The following is a 20,245-nucleotide window of genomic DNA, read 5'->3' on the forward strand; positions in this document are numbered from 1 at the left end:
AAAAAATTAGATCTTTCAAACCTTCAAAACCCCACAACAAATTTAATTCCTATAGGATACCACAAAGAATCAGTTCATTCCAGAATAGTTCAGCATCTGCTAACAAATGAAGTGAGAATGCTGAATTTATTGTAAATCTACAGATGCATTGTGACATAGCAGGTGGTATTTTTAATGGCCCTGAGAGTTATAGTGAAAAATTAGATGAAAAAAATAGTCAGTGGCAGAAGCTTTACTACTGCAATATGGATAGGGAATAAAAGATTTTCCAGCACCAAATAGTTAATGAGCATCTATATGTGCAAAGCACTGTAGAGAGGGCAGATCATTTTATTTCCTTGGAACTTAGTTTGGTGCCAGAAAAGGAATTTTATGTGTTGAGTTGACTGGTACAATCTTTCAGGTACAGTACTTTCTGCATACTACAGAAAAACATCAGACAATTTATTTTCAGGAAGACTTCCAAATGCTGCAGCATTAGCAAAGATTGAACAAGGGGCCGTCTGATCTTAAGTAAACCTCCCATCCTTCTAAAGATGTTTGTGTTGAGAGAAATGATCTTTGAAAGTGTTTGCTTGGAAATGTCATGAGCACAAACAATTACCAGGCATGGTGGCACTGCACATTGGAAAAGGTACAAAAAGTTGCAACTGAGAGTGGAGAGGGGGCTGCTTAACAGAAAAATGATGAGTTTAAATTAGTGGTATGATATAATTTGAATTTAAATGATTTGTTATGGTATTATGTGTCATGACAGAAAAAAAAATTGTCATTTGCTGTCATGAAAGAAAATTTAAGATAAACTATAAAGTGGCCTTAGTCCTTTTAGGTATTAATTTTGAAGTACTAATTTGAAATAATAAGAAAAGTGTATCTGTGTCATTATTTTCTGTTTCAGATTTGTAAAAAGTAATATTTTTCCTACTATATACTTTAGCAAGTAGAGGCCTTTATGCTCTGTTATTAAAAATTCTGACTTTAATTTAGAACTTTGGAACTCATGACATAATTTAATTAGGTATTCTCTTAAAAGAGGAAAATATCTAAAGAAAAAAATGATCTAAGGTTGTTTTCTATTTAGTGTAAGTACTTTGATGGCAAGATATTTTTTTACAGTGGTTGATGCAATTAGATCTCATTAACAATAAATATGGAAAATGAACAAAATTTAAATCAGAACCTCTTAACTAGAGGATATTTTTTGTCACTTTATCAAATGTATTTAATTATTTGTTTTTAATTATAATCCCCAGATTATATTTTTAGAAAATAATTAAGACAAAAATAGAATACTTACTAAAGGTCAATCAGTAAAATTGTGAATGACAGAAATTAGAATAAGAACCAGCAGTCCTGACTTGTTGGAAGCAATTCATTTTTAAATATCCAGAGCAAAACCATTAATCATTATTACATGTATTATTTGCCAGTTTCTATATAAAAGTTTCAGTTAGCAGAAGCATTTCTTGAGTTCACCTGGCACAGTTACTATTTTGGAAAGTTGCAACTCTGTTTTTCCTGTTCTAATTAGTGTTCCTGTATGAGTCATTCAGCAAAAATTTTAATAATCTGTTCTCTGAATATTTAAACATTGTTATCCACAAAATGGAAAACTATCATTAAAGCACAATTAGTGGAGGAGAATCAGGTTTAGTGAAACTACTGTTTGAAGTCTTTTAGCAGCCTTTCTTTAGACAGATAGATTTATGTGATTAGCAAAACAATATTACAGAAACAATACTGGCTTTATAAGAATTCTGTGCACAAAGGAGGTTTAGATTGACTACTTACTTTAGTATATCAGTGCATTAATGAAAGTCTTTGTATGGAAATGCTGGCAAAACAACTTGCATAAGAGATGGAAAGATTATGTGTGTTTATCTATAAAGGAAAAATTTAATAATAATCCATAAATTTATGATCAAAAGATTTTTCAGAACAAATACAATCTCAAGCAATTTGTTGAAATTATGTCATTATACTCTCTCCACTACTTTCTTACTACCATCCTTTTCTGTGGCAATGTTCACTCAGCCATGCAGGATGGCTTAGATGGTAACAAAAGTCAGAATAAGAAGTACTGAGTGTTTCTGTTCTTTTTTATGGCTGAATAGTATTCCATTGTATATAAGTACCACATTTTCTTTATCCATTCCTCTGTTGATGGACATTCAGGTTGCTTCCATGTCCTAGCTATGGTAAATAGTGCTGCAGTGAACATTGGGGTGCATGTATCTTTTTTTTTTTTTTTTTGTGGTACACGGACCTCTCACTGTTGTGGCCTCTCCCGTTGCGGAGCACAGGCTCCAGACGCACAGGCTCAGCAGCCTTGGCTCACGGGCCTAGCCGCTCCGTGGCATGTGGGATCTTCCCAGACTGGGGCATGAACCTGTGTCCCCTGGATCGGCAGGCGGACTCTCAACCACTGTGCCACCAGGGAAGGCCGCATGTATATTTTTGAATTATGGTTTTCTTCAGGTATATGCCTAGGAGTGGGATTGCTGGGTCATATGGTAGTTCTATTTTTAGATTTTTAAGGAACCTCCATACTGTTCCCCATAGTGTCTTTGCCAATTTATATTCCCACCAACAATGTAGAAGGGTTCCCTTTTCTCCATATCCTCTCCAGTATTTATTGTTTATTGATTTTTTGATGATGGCCATTCTGACTGCTGTGAGGTGATACCTCATTGTAGTTTTGATTTTCATTTCTCTAATAATTAGTGATGTTGAGCATATTTTCATGAGCTTTTTGGCTATCTGTATGTCTTCTTTGGAGAAATATCGATTTAGATCTTCCACCCATTTTTTGATTGGGTTATTTGTGGTTTTTTTTTTTATTTTTTTTATTTTTTTTTATTTTTAACATCTTTATTGGAGTATAATTGCTTTACAATGGTATGTTAGTTTCAGCTTCACAACAAAATGAATCAGTTATATATATACATATATTCCCATATCTCTTCCCGCTTGCATCTCCCTCCCTCCCACCCTCCCTATCCCACCTCTCCAGGCGGTCACAAAGCACCGAGCTGATCTCCCTGTGCTATGCGGCTGCTTCCCACTAGCTATCTAACTTACGTTTGGTAGTGTATATATGTCCATGCCTCTTTATCGCTTTGTCACCGTTTACACTTCCCCCTCCCCATAGCCTCAAGTCCATTCTCTAGTAAGTCTGTGTCTTTATTCCTCTTTCACCCCTAGGTTTTTCATGACATTTTTTTTTTTAAATTCCATATATATGTGTTAGCATACGGTATTTGTCTCTCTCTTTCTGACTTACTTCACTCTGTATGACAGACTCTAGGTCTATCCACCTCATTGCAAATAGCTCAATTTCGTCTCTTTTTATGGCTGAGTAATATTCCATTGTATATATGTGCCACATCTTCTTTATCCATTCATCCGATGATGGACACTTAGGTTGTTTCCATCTCTGGGCTATTGTAAATAGAGCTGCAATGAACATTTTGGTACATGACTCTTTTTGAATTATGGTTTTCTCAGGGTATATGCCCAGTAGTGGGATTGCTGGGTCATATGGTAGTTCTATTTGTAGCTTTTTAAGGAACCTCCATACTGTTCTCCACAGTGGCTGTATCACTTTACATTCCCACCAACAGTGTAAGAGGGTTCCCTTTTCTCCACACCCTCTCCAGCATTTATTGTTTCTAGATTTTTTGATGATAGCCATTCTGACTGGTGTGAGATGATATCTCATTGTAGTTTTGATTTGCATTTCTCTCATGATTAGTGATGTTGAGCATTCTCTCATGTGTTTGTTGGCACTCTGTATATCTTCTTTGGAGAAATGTCTATTTAGGTCTTCTGCCCATTTTTGGATTGGGTTGTTTGTTTTTTTGTTATTAAGCTGCATGAGCTGCTTATAAATTTTGGAGATCAATCCTTTGTCAGTTGCTTCATTTGCAAATATTTTCTCCCATTCTGAGGGTTGTCTTTTGGTCTTCTTTATGGTTTCCTTTGCTGCGCAAAAGCTTTTAAGTTTCATTAGGTCCCATTTGTTTACTCTTGTTTTTATTTCCATTACTCTAGGAGGTGGGTCAGAAAGAATCTTGCTGTGATTTATGTCATAGAGTGTTCTGCCTATGTTTTCCTCTAAGAGTTTGATAGTTTTTGGCCTTACATTTAGGTCTTTAATCCATTTTGAGCTTATTTTTGTGTATGGTGTTAGGGAGTGATCTAACTTCATACTTTTACATGTAGCTGTCCAGTTTTCCCAGCACCACTTATTGAATAGGCTGTCCTTTCTCCACGGTACATTTCTGCCTACTTTGTCAAAGATAAGGTGACCATATGTGCGTGGGTTTATCTCTGGGCTTTCTGTCCTCTTCCATTGATCTATCTTTCTGTTTTTGTGCCAGTACCATACTGTTTTGATAACTGTAGCTTTGTAGTATAGTCTGAAGTCTGGGAGCCTGATTCCTCCAGTTCCTTCTTTCGTTCTCAAGATTGCTTTGGCTATTCGGGGTCTTTTGTGTTTCCATACAAATTGCAAAATTTTTTGTTCTAGTTCTGTGAAAAATGCCAGTGGTAGTTTGATAGGGATTGCATTGAATCTATAGATTGCTTTGGGTAGTAGAGTCATTTTCACAATGTTGATTCTTCCAATCCAAGAACATGGTATATCTCTCCATCTATTTGTATCATCTTTAATTTCTTTCATCAGTGTCTTATAATTTTCTGCATACAGATCTTTTGTCTCCTTAGGTAGGTTTATTCCTAGATATTTTATTCTTTTTGTTGCAATGGTAAATGGGAGTGTTTTCTTGATTTCACTTTCAGATTTTTCATCATTAGTATATAGGAATGCCAGAGATTTCTGTGCATTAATTTTGTATCCTGCCACTTTACCAAATTCATTGATTAGCTCTAGTAGTTTTCTGGTAGCATCTTTAGGGTTCTCTATGTATAGGATCATGTCATCTGCAAACAGTGACAGCTTTACTTCTTCTTCTCCGATTTGGATTCCTTTTATTTCCTTTTCTTCTCTGATTGCTGTGGCTAAAACTTCCAAAACTATGTTGAATAAGAGTGGTGAGAGTGGGCAACCTTGTCTTGTTCCTGATCTTAGTGGAAATGCTTTCAGTTTTTCGCCATTGAGGATGATGTTTGCTGTGGGCTTGTCATATATGGCCTTTATTATGTTGAGGAAAGTTCCCTCTATGCCTACTTTCTGCAGGGTTTTTATCATAAATGGGTGTTGAATTTTGTCAAAAGCTTTCTCTGCATCTATTGAGATGATCATATGGTTTTTCTCCTTCAGTTTGTTAATATGGTTTATCACATTGATAGATTTGCGTATATTGAAGAATCCTTGCATTCCTGGAATAAACCCCACTTGATCATGGTGTATGATCCTTTTAATGTGCTGTTGGATTCTGTTTGCTAGTATTTTGTTGAGGATTTTTGCATCTATGTTCATCAGTGATATTGGCCTGTAGTTTTCTTTCTTTGTGACATCCTTGTCTGGTTTTGGTATCAAGGTGATGGTGGCCTCGTAGAAGGAGTTTGGGAGTGTTCCTCCCTCTGCTATATTTTGGAAGAGTTTGAGAAGGATAGGTGTTAGCTCTTCTCTAAATGTTTGATAGAATTCGCCTGTGAAGCCATCAGGTCCTGGGCTTTTCTTTGTTGGAAGATTTTTAATCACAGTTTCAATTTCAGTGCTTGTGATTGGTCTGTTCATATTTTCTATTTCTTCCTGATTCAGTCTTGGCAGGTTGTGCATTTCTAAGAATTTGTCCATTTCTTCCAGATTGTCCATTTTATTGGCATAGAGTTGCTTGTAGTAATCTCTCATGATCTCTTTTATTTCTGCAGTGTCAGTTGTTACCTCTCCTTTTTCATTTCTAATTCTATTGATTTGAGTCTTCTCCCTTTTTTTCTTGATGAGTCTGGCTAGTGGTTTATCTATTTTGTTTATCTTCTCAAAGAACCAGCTTTTAGTTTTATTGATCTTTGCTATTGTTTCCTTCATTTCTTTTTCATTTATTTCTGATCTGATTTTTATGATTTCTTTCCTTCTGCTAGCTTTCGGGTTTTTTTGTTCTTCTTTCTCTAATTGCTTGAGGTGCAAGGTTAGGTTGTTTATTCGAGATATTTCCTGCTTCTTAAGGTGGGCTTGTATTGCTATAAACTTCCCCCTTAGAACTGCTTTTGCTGCATCACACAGGTTTTGGGTCGTTGTGTCTCCATTGTCATTTGTTTCTAGGTATTTTTTGATTTCCTCTTTGATTTGTTCAGTGATCACTTCATTATTAAGTAGTGTATTGTTTAGCCTCCATGTGTTTGTATTTTTTACAGATCTTTTCCTGTAATTGATATCTAGTCTCATGGCGTTGTGGTCAGAAAAGATACTTGATACAATTTCAATTTTCTTAAATTTACCAAGGCTTGATTTGTGACCCAAGATATGATCTATCCTGGAGAATGTTCCATGAGCACTTGAGAAAAATGTGTATTCTGTTGTTTTTGGATGGAATGTCCTATAAATATCAATTAACTCCATCTCGTTTAATGTATCATTTAAAGCTTGTGTTTCCTTATTTATTTTCATTTTGGATGATCTGTCCATTGGTGAAAGTGGGGTGTTAAAGTCCCCTACTATGAATGTGTTACTGTCGATTTCCCCTTTTATGGTTGTCAGTATTTGCCTTATGTATTGAGGTGCACCTATGTTGGGTGCATAAATATTTACAATTGTTATATCTTCCTCTTGGATCGATCCCTTGATCATTATGTAGTGTCCTTCTTTGTCTCTTCTAATAGTCTTTGTTTTAAAGTCTATTTTGTCTGATATGAGAATTGCTACTCCAGCTTTCTTTTGGTTTCCATTTGCATGAAATACCTTTTTCCATCCCCTTACTTTCAGTCTGTATGTGTCTCTAGGTCTGAAGTGGGTCTCTTGTAGACAGCAAATATATGGGTCTTGTTTTTGTATCCATTCAGCCAATCTGTGTCTTTTGGTGGGAGCATTTAGTCCATTTACATTTAAGGTAATTATCGATATGTGTGTTCCTATTCCCATTTTCTTAATTGTTTTGGGTTCGTTATTGTAGGTCCTTTCCTTCTTTTGTGTTTCTTGCCTAGAGAAGTTCCTTTAGCAGTTGTTGTAGAGCTGGTTTGGTGGTGTTGAACTCTCTCAGCTGTTGCTTGTCTGTAAAGGTTTTAATTTCTCCATCAAATCTGAATGAGATCCTTGCTGGGTAGAGTAATCTTGGTTGCAGGTTTTTCTCCTTCAACACTTTCAATATGTCCTGCCACTCCCTTCTGGCTTGCAGAGTTTCTGCTGAAAGATCAGCTGTTAACCTTATGGGGATTCCCTTGTGTGTTATTTGTTGTTTTTCCCTTGCTGCTTTTAATATGTTTTCTTTGTATTTAATTTTTGACAATTTGATTAATATGTGTCTTGGCGTATTTCTCCTTGGATTTATCCTGTATGGGACTCTCTATGCTTCCTGGACTTGATTAATGATTTCTTTTCCCATATTAGGGAAGTTTTCAACTATAATCTCTTCAAATATTTTCTCAGTCCCTTTCTTTTTCTCTTCTTCTTCTGGAACCCCTATAATTCGAATGTTGGTGCGTTTAATGTTGTCCCAGAGGTCTCTGAGACTGTCCTCAGTTCTTTTCATTCTTTTTTCTTTATTCTGCTCTGCAGTAGTTATTTCCACTATTTTATCTTCCAGGTCACTTATCCGTTCTTCTGCCTCAGTTATTCTGCTATTGATCCCATCTAGAGTACTTTTAATTTCATTTATTGTGTTGTTCATCGTTGCTTGCTTCATCTTTAGTTCTTCTAGGTCCTTGTTAACTGATTCTTGCAATTTGTCCATTCTATTGTCCATTCTATCTCCAAGATTTCGGATCAACCTTACTATCATTATTCTGAATTCTTTTTCAGGTAGACTGCCTATTTCCTCTTCATTTGTTAGGTCTGGTGGGTTTTTATCTTGCTCCTTCATCTGCTGTGTGTTTTTCTGTCTTTTCATTTTGCTTATCTTACTGTGTTTGGGGTCTCCTTTTTTGCAGGCTGAAGGTTCGTAGTTCCTGTTGTTTTTTGTGTCTGTCCCCAGTGGCTAAGGTTGGTTCAGTGGGTTGTGTAGGCTTCCTGGTGGAGGGTACTAGTGCCTGTGTTCTGGTGTATGAGGCTGGATCTTGTCTTTCTGGTGGGCAGGTCCACGTCTGGTGGTGTGTTTTGGGGTGTCTGTAGACTTACTATGATTTTGGGCAGCCTCTCTGCTAATGGGTGGGGTTGTGTTCCTGTCTTGCTAGTTGTTTGGCATAGGATGTCCAGCACTGTAGCTTGCTGGTCGTTGAGTGAAGCTGGGTGCTGGCATTGAGATGGAGATCTCTCGGAGATTTTTGCTGTTTGATATTATGTGCAGCTGGGAGGCCTCTTGTGGACCAGTGTCCTGAAGTTGGCTCTCCCACCTCAGAGGCACAGCACTGAGTCCTGGCTGCAGCACCAAGAGCCTTTCATCCACAGGGCTCCTTAATTTGGGATGATTCGTTGTCTATTCAGGTATTCCACAGATGCAGGGTATATCAAGTTGATTGTGGAGCTTTAATCCGCTGCTTCTGGGGTTTTTTTTTTTGATATTGATCTGTATGAACCATTTGTATATTTTGGAGATTTAATCCATCAGTTGCTTCATTTGCAAATATTTTATCCCATTCTGACAGTTGTCTTTTTTGTTTTGTTTATGGTTTCCTTTGCTGTGCAAAAGCTTTTAAGTTTAATTAGGTGCTGTTTATTTATTTTTGTTTTTATTTTCATTATTCTAGGAGGTGGATTTAAAAAGATCTTGCTGCTATTTATGTAAAAGAGTGTTCTGCCTATGTTTTCCTCTAAGAGTTTTATAGTATCTACCTTACATGTAGGTCTTTAATCCATTTTAAGTTTGTTTTTGTGTATGGTGTTGGGGGTGTTCTAATTTCATTCTTTTCCATGTAGCTGTCCAGTTTTCCCAGCACCCCTTATTGAAAAGACTGTCTTTTCTCCATTGTATATTCTTGCTTCCTTTGTCATAGATTAGGTGACCATAGGTGCATAAGTTTATCTCTGGGCTTTCTATCCTGTTCCATTGATCTATATTTCTGTTTTTGTCATACTGAGTGAAGTAAATCAGACACAGAAAGACAAACATCATATGATATTTTCATTTTTAAAATCTTAAAAAAAGGGTAGAAATGAACTTATTTACAAAACAGAAGTAGAGTCACAGATGTAGAAAACAAACATGGTTACCAGGTGATGGTGGGGGGCGGGATAAATTGGGAGATTGGAACTGACATATACACACTACTATATATAAAATAGATAACTAATAAGAACCTGCTGTATAGCACAGGGAACTCTATTTAATACTCTTTAATGGCCTATATGGGAAAATAATTTTTAAAAAGGGTAGATACATGTATATGTATAACTGGTTCACTTTTCTGTGTACCTGAAACTAACACAACATTATAAATCAACTATACTCCAACAAAAATTAAAAAAAAAAAACAAAAAGTACGAAGTGTTAATCTCACTTGAACAAGCAAACCAAAGTTTAATTACTTTCTTTTTTACAAAGAATTAAGTTTCAGAGATGACTGTAGTGATTTAATGGAAGAGGACTAATTCTTGAACCTCTTCCTCCATAAAGTGTCAGTTTTAAGGCAGGTTTTCAACTATATACAAAACTTAAATATTTTCTCAAAAGAAATCATCTATTTGTTTTTTAAATCTGAAACGGCAGTTCAATATTCTTAATATATTATGTAAATTTTAAATGAGAATAATAACAGCAATTTCTACTACATTTAGAATGTTCAGAATGTGTATGTTTCCCAATTTATTCAATAAATTGTGAACTTGCCTGTTTACTTTAATGATTATTAATGGGAAGAGAAAGAGAGGAGAGAGAGGATTACCCACTATATTGTCAGATGGAGCACCTACACCACAGTCCACAGTATGATATTAAAGGAGAAATCTGGCTAAACAAAGTTAAAAATATTTAGTTTACAATGCCTTAATCCAGAAAGTGGTTAAGTCATCTTGCAGATATTCATAAAATATGGAGTGATAACTTGGAAAAAGAACTACATTAGACAATGAACTAAGGGAAATCAAGGATGGATGAGGATTTTAAATGAAACCAGGAATAAAATGAGCACATTCAATACATACCCTAAAATCTTGCAATGTTTACAAAAAATTCAGAGATAGTGAAACCTGAATTTTACCACTACCATAAGAATAAAACTGGTTATTTGTAGGATAAGCCTCCATTTTTGCCAATTTTTAATTTTACTAGAAGCAGTGTATGCACAGTGTAAGCAATATCAAATAGATACTTTCAATAAGAATCAATAGTTATTCACCCTAACTTTCTCTCCCTCCAACCGCATTACCCATAAACAATTTTAACTTTTTTTTTTTTTTGGTGGGGAGGGATTCTTTCTTGTGATCCCTTATCATTTTAAATAACATGATTAAGTCTCTATCTTTTGATTCATCAACCTGCATATTCTCCAATGTGTACCTTCCATGTAAGATGAATATCCAGCTCAATACTTTAATTTTCCTCAACCTTTACTGTTTTTTTTTAAATAATTAACAATTCTTCTCTGAATGATTCTTTTAAATTTGAATAACATATTTAAAACTATATTTCTAACTCTGTCAGGTTTCTGTAGTATGTCTTATCTCCGTACAATGAGGTTAAACCAAATTGTTTCCACTAAAAATTTGTTACTAATATTACATTCACTTTTGCATGGGCAAAACAAAAAATATACTACTAATATAATAAACTGTAATAAAGTAATAAGAATAATGAAATAGTATCATAATAATTAATGTCAATAGTAAATGCAATAATATTGTAATATGTAATCATACTAAGAGTTTTTAATCTTCTTGTTAACCTCCTTTAAATCTTCAGACTTTGCCTTTGCTGCATTGTGGATATCTAATTAAAAGCCAACATATAACATGTACATTAGTTGAATACAGTTTCTGTTAAAGACAATAAAGATGCAAAGATCATTCACAGGCATACCTTGGAGATACTGTGGATTCAGTTCCAGACCATTGCAATAAAATATTGCAATAAAGCAAGTTGCACAAGTGTTTTGGTTTCCTAGTGCATATAATTGTTGAAGAGTTGTCACAAACCTTCAATTTGTGAACAAAGCAATACCTGTGAAGCACAGGAAAGCAAAATGAAATAAAATGAGATATACCTGCATATATTCCTCTATAATCCAATGGGGGAAAAAATCCTATGTCAATTAAAGGAGAAATCTCTTAAAGGAAGGTAATTATTTTTCTTAATAGTATCAGTTGTTCAAATTCATTTGTATCATATTTGAGTAACAACTTCTTGTACAAAACTTGGGGTTGTGTTTTCTTTGTTTGATTTTCCTTATTTGTTATTGCATGCTTTATTCAATTTGAAAAATAAAGATATACTTTATTTTAACAATATCTGTAAGATCTTCCTGGTTTTATTCACTTATTTTATTGACTTGCATCCAAGTCCCACTATATTTAGAAAACATTTCTTTTGAAATTTTTACCAATTGAAAATAAACAGTTTTTTTTTGGTTCATGGATATTTTTTACTATAAGGAGACTATGCCAATACATTCTTATTATGAAAATTTAACTAAGCAGATAGGGAAAAACATATATTCTTAATCCCTGGTTGCCACAATTTCTGATTTCCTCCCTAGAAGTAAACACTTGCTGTCATTATGGCTTTCATGTTTCTAGGCATTTATATACATTTATAAATATGTATGTATAAACATATATGTAGATCAGGTGATGGTGGGCCACCCAGATTCTCCTTTCAAGACTAAAGATTCTCTTTTCATATTCCCAGTTGGCTAATAACTCTCAACTGAATCTCTCTTCAGAAATCATCGTCTACTGAAAAGAGTCACCTCATCCAAAGTCATGCGTCCTGCCTGATGGTAGTCCACATCTAATACCTATTTGATATAAAGGTATAAAGGTTTGGTCTTCTTACCTCAATTTGGGGTATATCTGAAGGGCCTTAACAAAATACCTGTGGGATTAGCTGAGGCCTTTGTTTCAACTCTGCTGCAGTTCAATTTCTTCCTCTGCCCAATCCTCCTACATTCATATGTGAGAACATATGTTGACTATGAGAGCATTTCCCCACAAACTTCTTGTATCTCTCTGTGTTTATTTCCTAAGGAACAAAATCTAAAAGAGTCAAAAGCAAGAGTGGGCTAAGGAAGCAACTGTGAAATGGGAATTGGAGTCAGATCATGTACTGGTTAGCTGGTAATAAAGACCAAGTACTAATAGTAGGTGGAGAAATAATAATCCTTGTCTTGTGGTGGTAATCCAATTGTTAAACCATTCATCTCTGGTGCACTGGAATGGGTGCAGTTAATGAGAATTCACTGATGAATGTAAGGAATCTGGCATATAAGGACTACAGTGAAAAGCTCTAATTATAAAGATTATGGAATTAAGTGGTATTTACCTAAGAAAATTGATTCACTGGAAAAAGATAAAAGGTTAAGGGTGATTAATCACCAATTAAAGGTTAAGAGTGACTTTGAGGAGGCTTTCTTGGTACCATAAAAATATTATAATTTCCTATAGCTGGAGGAAAAATAAAAATAAACCAATGTTCAAGCCCAGGATTTACATAATTAGCAGAGATATAAAGAAAGTTTGAGTTTTCAGTTTTGGCAAGTCCCCTACACCAAACCCTGAGGGCTGATTAGGAAGGACTGAGATTCTAAGTTTGTATATGTGGGCAGTTGGATTTGTACACATGAATATATTAAATCCTCAGAATTCATGTGTATGTGGTACCTATGGAAGAAGCCTACTCCCCTCTCTGAAGTTTTACACTATCCCTAAGCCTGAAAATGATGCAAAACTCTCTGCTTGCAAGAAAACATGTGTTTTCTTCAAGGTAAGACACCTGTTTCCCTGGCCACCAAACTAATAATTACTGTGAAGTCACATAACTATTCAGGTCAGATTACTTGACATAACCAGAATCCCTCTACTTCTAGTAAAAGAGAAAAGTAACCGTATCCAGGAAGAAGCTCAGGATCTCACCAATATGTAAGAGCAGAAATCCAGGGAATATATCTGATACTGGATCTGAAGATGCTCAATCAACCATGCCAAACAGAAGGGTGATATTTTATGATTATGAGAGACGTTTCTCATGATATAGGATTAATTTCTTGGCAAGAGTCAGTGCTAACACACCATGAGAAAGCAAAGCCCCTTATAAGGTGAAGTAGAAATACTAGAATTACCATGTCAGTTTGTGGTAGTAACGATTAAAAGTGCTCCAAGAATTGGGTTAGTAAAGTAGGGAAACTCACCAGATAACTACAGTCTACTGGAAGGCCTTGATGTCAATCCATTCACTAGAGTGATAAGAAATGGACAGGTGAGAGGGGAAAAAGCATCACTGAGACATGCAGTGGTAACTGCTCTCTATATAGGTGATTCCAGTGGTGACAGAAGATGCTATTACAGCATTAGGCTCAGTACTATCAAAAGAGTTAAAGAATCATGAAATAATAGAGGCCCAACTATCAAAGTTTAACTGTCAAAAGCAAGGTGGGAGAAAATACAGTGATGAGTGGTGCCATTAAAATTGCAGCATGATAAAAAATGATTATTGCAATATGATGAGCAATACAGATTATCCAACAATCTTTGCCAAATGAATGAATGACAGCCTGAGGGGCAGTCAAACCAAATCACTGGACCTGAGCCAGTTTTCTTCAAAGGACACAATGACTGAAGGAGAGTTTGGATCCTCAGTAGCAAAAACCCTGCAACACCATGGAAAATGTACATGATAATAATATTGGGTTGGCCAAAAAATTTCCTTTGGGTTTTTCCATAACAACTTAAGGAAAATCCGAACGAACTTTTTGGCCAAACCAATATATCCAGTTCTTCTACAAAGACACTATCTTCCATTTACTCAGAAAACTACACTGGAGAAAGGGGAATACATAAACATTTTGACGACTGTTGGAAAAAGTTTCCAACTTTACATTAATATCTAGAGATTTGAAGCTTCATCCTGTGCCCCTTCCTGGATTCTTTCCTACTTGCTGTAGTCTTCCTTGCCCATATCTTGATCTCCCATCTTAGATCAGACTAATGATCCCAGGAGAGAGGGGAAGCTACCTGATAGAAGCTCACTTGTAAATATTCTTTCTCTAGAATATTACTCTTTTTCTCCTTGCTATTTCCACAGAAATATAACGCTTTAAAATTATAATATTTTTAAAATGTACTCCTCTTTCTAGTTGCTGTTAATGCAAATTTTGATCTGTTATGACCTCCTACTTAGAGGTAGAAATTTTTCTTGAATTTCTTTTAACTTAACATTGAGCCAGATCAACTACTTTCTGAATTAAGTTCCATATAGGTTTTCACTCTCATTTGATTGGGATATGTTCTCAACTAATTTCTTCAGAAAAGATAGATACAGATGTTGATATAGGTATAGATGTTAACTATATATATATATATATATATATATATATATATATATATATATATACACTTATTTTTTAATTTTGTAATGCAAAAAATCCGTATATATGTTCATTTGTGTTTTCATAAGTGTATAAGAATGTATTTATTTTTCCTTGCCTTTAGTCGATAATTTGGCCTGTAAAGATATAAAAATATTTTCCCTCAGACCTTTTAACTTATGGTTTTTTTCTTCTTTTTTATCTATTATCTAGAGATTTGAAGCCTGTCTCTCACTTATTTTGAATTTTTTATTTTGTATTGCTAACCACTCACTCTCACCCTAAATTTTCAAGACTAATTTTAATTCTCTCTTTATTTATCTTATTTTATTTTCAAAGAATCCTTTCATGCTTAAGATGCAGGAACTTTTTCATCTTTGGAAACATTTTTTATTATTGTTGATAATTTTCCTCCTCCAGTTTCTTTGTTTCTTTATTGCACTCATATTAATAGGTTGTTATACATTCTGAATAGTTCTTATATTTTTCATCTTATTTTACATTTTCCAACTCTTTGAATTTCTGTTCTGTGTTCTGTGAAATATTGTCAAGTTTAATCTCTAACGCAATGATTGAAATGTTATTTCTAAAACTTAAAAAAAAATTCTCAAGAGCATTTTCTTTTCTCTGTTGGCTCCTGTCAATTAAATAGATAGCAATTTGCTCTTGAGTCTCTGAATTATTTCATGTTTTTGTCCTCTGGGATTCATTTTATAATTTATTTCAGTGTTTTTAAATTTATTTTAATTTCATGAGTTTTCTTTATATGCATATTAATCTTAGGTGGTCCTTTATTATATTGGATGAAGGTTCAGTTTGACTTCTCTGTTGTATAAGTTAATCTTTTCTGAAGTCATCATTTTAGCAGAATGAGAAAGATGACTGAAGTCTGTATATGCCTGAAGCATGTCAATTACTTGATGGGCTTCTAATTTAGAGTGATAAAAGAGGCTTTTCCTATGAGGTAAGCTGAGAGGCTTCCCAAATTTTAGAAGGTTTTTCTTTAGGGAAACTTTCTACCAATATTTGTCCCTCACCCCCAGGATATCCATTCAAGTTATTTAGTGATCATTATTTTAACCTGATTTAGAGTAAATGTTAACTTAAGATGTTTTATAATTACATGTTTTCTCATGCCCATTTTTAGTACCTCCTGACTCTAAACTCCAAAAGTTTGTAAACATTCCAGAGACCATGTTAAATGTGCTTCAGATACTATCTTATGTAAGCTTCAAATTAATTATTATTTTTGATATTTGGATGAAGGACTTAATAAGAGTAAGTAAATTTCCCATGACTACATAAGTTTCGATTTGAACATAGCAGTGTGGATCCCAAAACTACCCCTTTTACCACTGGTATATAGATCATCCATTTCCTACTGCAGTCCTTTCCTCTTTCTGTTTTTCTTGACAGCTATATCTATACTCATTGATCCATTATTCTTCCAAACTAGTTATGTTAATATTGTATTGAGATTTGACTTTGTTAGAGAATTGGGACTTTTTTATTACTACTGCCTGAAACAAAAGTATGCCAAAATAATTTTGTTTATATTTCATATAGTTAAACAATATGGAACCTTAACAACTTTATTAATGTGTCCATGGGTAAAGATTATTTTTTAAAGAAAATCCTTTTTTTATATTCAGACACTCTCTGATTCAAATCTGACTGGATATATTGTAGTGATAATATACATGCTATTTTGTCCTAAGCCTTTGCTAGCTTCCTTAGTTTTCATGAAAGATGCTTAACTTTCTAGAACCAAGATCAGGTCAGGTACATGAGACAGATTTCAACCCACAAATAGCAGAGTTACACTCCAGGCATTACCCAGGGGGGATAATTTCAAGCTTACAACCATTCAATGTTTATCAAAAGTTTAGTTCAGAGAAATGATATGTGTGAAGGATTGCCTGAAGGACGTAAAAATTCATGTGTTCCTCTGGTTTCTATGAAATATATCTGTAGGTTTCCCCAGACCTTCAAAGTGGTGTATCATATTGTTCTTGTAATTAATACCCATGAATTTAATCATGTTTTTATTATATGTCATTAAGTTATGGTGACAAACTCTCCAAGAAATGAGTCTTAAGGAACCTGTCACTATATTCTTAAGAAATCTATCACTATATTCTCAATAAGGATACTGTTGAATACAGAGTAGACTATTCTCTCCTTTTTTAATATTTTAGGATAATATTTTTAATTGTTTATGGACCAAATATGGTAGCACTATGACTAAGAAATTATCTGGTTTTAAATATACGCCTATCGTGAGTTGTGTAACATTGGAAGCTGGCCGCTCTAGAAGTCTAAATGACTTTGTAGAATCATTTGCCATCATGGCTACATATTCAACTTTAATAACACTAGTACATTTAAAAAAAAAATCTTTCTGTTGTTAATCATATCATCTTGATCTAATTTTTGAATCCTGATATGATGCTTTAATAACTTCTAGGTAAAAGAAATAAAAGAAAATAATTAAATTAAAAATGAGGAAATCAGAATAATTTTGATAAAAATTTAACTTTTTTTCTAGAAGTCAAAAGAAAAGCTTAAACATATTTAGTTTTGAATTCACCAGTACATTAAGAATAAAGTAAATACACTTTTCAGAAATGCAACTATTTCTAAGAACAAGAAAAAGTTCTATAAGACACCACTTAATAAGAAAACTGTGTAATATAACAAAATCCTCCTCAATACAGTATAACTTTGAGAGGACTTTTAAACTACTTTTCTAAATATTGGCTGATAGAATATCAACTAAGCATAATTCAGTAAAAATAAACTTTATTTGCAGGAGGTGCAATGTGGTTAGGGAGAATACAAACATAATTCAGTTAATAATTATTTTGAAGCCCAGTTATATGTCCATACTACAATACAGCATTTCACTTACATTATTTAACTCAAAACTCTGTGAAGATTATGCCAACAGATTTTTTTTTTTGCATACAGATACACTTGCAAACAATTATATTAATTTTGGTGGATAATTTCAAACTAAATAAATAAGAAACTGTAGGTACCAAGCATAACTTAGCATCATGCTGGATATATAGCAAGCACTTTCAGTTCTTATTGATTTTTTATTATTCTAATAATTTATAGAGTAAACACATTTACTAATATTGAAGATAGCTAGAGTTTTGTTTAACAATTTTTGGTAGAAAATATCCCATTGCTAATTAAGAGGATATTTAAATCGTGACACTACACAAGGCTGTCACTAATATATAGAGATATATATTTCTAACATATGCATGTCTATATTAGATATATGCACATACATTTGTATTGTTTCCCAAATTATAGTCTTATTGGATTTTTTATTGCTCACTTTCCTTCATTTAATAAAGCAATGCACACAGTCTCCCTACGTGCTTTTAAATTAGCCAGTTGTGAGGCAAGGGAAAGGGATAATGAAGGTGTGTGCCAAAATTGGTGTCTTAATCTGTATCTTATTCAAATTTAGAAAACTAGTTCTCTGTAAATAATTCAATTTTAATATAATTTAATGTATATTTGCTAAACATGCTTAATATTAAAACAATTTATCGAATGCTGTTCACAGTCACTAATGTAGTATATATATTTTTTAATCTATAGCAACTATATGCCTAATATGCTTTCTTTTTTTTTTAACATCTTTATTGGAGTATAATTGCTTTACAATGTTGTGTTAGTTTCTGCTGTATAACAAAGTGAATCAGCTGTATGTATCCATATATCCCCATATCCCCTCCCTCTTGTGCCTCCTTCCCACCCTCCCTATCTCACCCCTCTAGGTGGTCACAAAGCACTGAGCTGATCTCCTTGTGTTATGCAACTGCTTTCTACTAGCTATCTACTTTACATTTGGTAGTGTAAATATGTCAATGTTACCCTCTCACTTCATCCCCGCTTACTCTTCTCCCTCCCTGTGTCCTCAAGTCCATTCTCTATGTCTGTCTTTATTCCTGTCCTGACCCTAGGTTCATCAGAACCATTTTTATTTTTATTTTTTTTTAGATTCTATATATATGTGTTAGCATACGGTATTTGTTTTTTCTATTTCTGACTTACTTCACTCTGTATGACAGACTCTAGGTCCATCCACCTCACTACAAATAACTCAATTTCATTTCTTTTTATGGCTGAGTAGTATTCAGAACAGCTACATGTAAAAGAATGGATTTAGAACACTTCTTAACACCATACACAAAAATAAACTCAAAATAGATTAAAGACCTAAATGTAAGGCCAGACACTATAAAACTCTTAGAGGAAAACATAGATAGAACACTCTATGACATAAATCACAGCAAGATCCTTTTTGACCCACCTCTTAGAGAAATGGAAATAAAAACAAAAATAAACAAATGTAATACAATTTTATTGAACATTACACATATTTTTCTAGTAGTGCTAATGTGGAAAATCTGCAAATTTAATCTCAGAGTAAGGCAAAGAAAAGAAAAAGAGCCAGGAATTCTATTCTCATATATTTAAACTATGTGTTTAAAGAATTGCAGAAAAACACTGACTGACTTTTCTTAGCTCCACTTTTAGTGTATAGCTTTATTAATATTTATAAGTTGTATTAGTTCCCTTTTTTTCTAATAAGAAAGTGAAACAGCTCTGAAAACCTACATTAAACCAAGACTTCCACAATATATCTTTCTAAGACTAGGCAAACTTTGTAATGGCTTGGGATGTAAATAATTAAATGAACTGCATACTTTTTCTTTTAATATTTTTCTTGACAGTTTAATTATTTAATTAAATTGAAATACAAGGAAAGTAATATAGAAGTATGAATAATGCTGTATTGACTGCTTATTGTTTTATGAAGCTGTATACTATATTTTTCATAGGATAAATTTTTAAGGCATTTTAATCCAGTTCTTGGGAAAGTGAACATGACAGAACTCTTCAGTAGCCTGTATAGAATCAAATTCAAGTCTGTAGATTAAACTAATCAGTACCTAGGATCAATGATTACATTTTGTACTCGAGATGGACATTAGATTATAATACTTTAAATTGTATGTAAACATAAAATAAAACCTAAAGATAAATTGCCTCACCAAGCATCATATTCAGTTATGTCACATATAAAATTACAATTCCCAGATCTGAATCATTTATCTGCCTTACAATAAACATACAGTGTGTGTAATACAAGTATTATCCTTATTACCCAACAGCAGCATTAAATGGATTTTACTATCTGTATTTTCAGTTAAAAATGTATATTTCTTTTTGTGAGACTTCTTTTTGTTCCCATTGAACAAGGCTTCAATTTTTTCATCTGGGATGTCAGGTGAGAAAGTAACCAAAAGAAGTCTATATAACATAACTCATGAAAACTTAAAATTGAAAAAGAAAAATATATTCAAAATGGTCAGACAAAATAGAATGCTGGAAGGAGTAACAACGCTTTATGATGGATTAAAATATTTTGAGAAACTGCAGAAAAGAGTTACAAAAATGGCCTAATTAGCAAAATTATATTTTAAAATAATTTATTTGCTAGAATAACACATATTAAGAACACCTATCATACAATTGCTAGAAATCACCTTTATTGCTCTAGCATTAAAGAATGTTGGTGCCACTATACTGAACACTAAGATACATTCTATATATATATATATATATATATATATATATATTA

Source organism: Aethalodelphis obliquidens, unplaced genomic scaffold (genome assembly GCF_003676395.1).
Source record: "Aethalodelphis obliquidens isolate GAN/ISIS:26980383/991018 unplaced genomic scaffold, ASM367639v1 scaffold76, whole genome shotgun sequence".
Taxonomy (NCBI): Eukaryota; Metazoa; Chordata; class Mammalia; order Artiodactyla; family Delphinidae; genus Aethalodelphis; species Aethalodelphis obliquidens.